The sequence below is a fragment of the Dendrobium catenatum genome, unplaced genomic scaffold (assembly GCF_001605985.2).
Source record: "Dendrobium catenatum unplaced genomic scaffold, ASM160598v2 fragScaff_scaffold_974, whole genome shotgun sequence".
Lineage (NCBI taxonomy): Eukaryota > Viridiplantae > Streptophyta > Magnoliopsida > Asparagales > Orchidaceae > Dendrobium > Dendrobium catenatum.
This window is the reverse complement of record NW_021319436.1, coordinates 2,251,064-2,252,692: the sequence shown is the minus strand read 5'-3', so window position 1 is coordinate 2,252,692 and position 1,629 is coordinate 2,251,064.

Sequence of the window (1,629 nt, the reverse complement as noted above, 5' to 3'; positions counted from 1 at the left end):
ATTGTAATTAAGTGTTAAAAATAATAAATTTTAATCAATAACTTTATTCAGAAATATCATATTAGAAAAATCAAAATTTTACACCATTACAATTCATATATATATATAGAATTTTGTGTAAGTTATAATTTTATTTTATAAAAATAACACCTAAATATTTAAAATGAAATAAGATAATTTTAGATTTATGTATAATATAATTAATAGAATTTAGAATTTAATAATTTATTAAAAATAAATATTGATATTTTTAAATAATCAAAATATTATTTCATTATAAACTATTAAATATAAAGATAAAAAAGCATTCGAAAAAATGAGAGTATTTTAAAAATTATTAATTTTTATGATTAATGACATTTATAATCGTTATGTTAAAATGATATTAAGTTGATTGTTTAGACATTTTGGGGTGATTGAATTATTCAAGTTTGACAATTTTTTGTTGAGTGTGATAAATATGCAATTTAATATGCAATTTAAAAAGTTTTTTTTTAATTGTAAGGATTAATTTTGGATTAATTGAATATGTTTAAAAAAGAAATACTTTAAGAATGCATGCATTTTAAAATATAAAATTTATTTGTCAACTTTGTGATACATTTCAAATGCATTATAATATGGATGATGACATTAATAGACATTAGAGGTGATGAGCGATGGATAAGACTGATGTTGCGGTGACATTCTTGGCGAGTGGTGGCGAACAATAACTAGCAGGATTTGTGATAGCAGGCGAAAAACTATAACAAAGCGATGAAAACAATAGGCGATGCTTCACAACAACAAACGATAGTGGCAAACAGTTGGAGGGCAATATTGATAGGGGTGATAAGTAGGTGACAAGCAGTAGCAACGACAAATGGCGTGGCAATAGTGGGTAGCGGTGAAGGGCGATGGGAGGTTATGACTTTTAGAAAATGCTAGCTAGTGCAAAAGAAAATTTAGAAATCACCTGATTTGAAAATTTTTAAATGCTAAAAAAATGAAGAAAATTCAATCATATATCTTGAGCTTCTTCCTCATTCAATGGCTCAAAGTCTCTGCCAAGTCAAGGTAATTCAATAATTCATCAACATGATCAATATCAATTAAATAGTCTCAAACTTAATTGACTTGGAAATGTCAACCAAAAGTTCAAAAACCTTCAGCATCAATGGGGGTAATGCTAATAATGCCTACTATTTCTCTTATTGATAATTTTGAAATACTTCAAAAAAAATATATATATTAGGCATAGAGATTTGAAGTGGTTGAAATATTTAAAGCTAGGCTTCACATTAGGACTTTTGTGATTGATTTGAAATGAATGAATTAAATCTTTGGAGTAGCTCCAATGGAATATAAGATTAGAAAGAGTCGTCATAGATGGTTTGGTCATAAAATGGCGGCCTTCCGATGACCTGGTTATAAAATTAGATGTATTATATTTGACTTATCTTTAAAAAGGTAGAGGTAGACCTAAAAAGACTTGGTTACAAAATATCAGAAATGGCCATTCTTTATTTGATTTAGATGAGAATTTGACTCTTATCATGACACAATGGAGAAAAATGATTCATGTAGCCGAACCCCACATAGTGGGATAAAGGCTTGTTGTTGTTGTTGTTATTGTAGATGATTTGATTT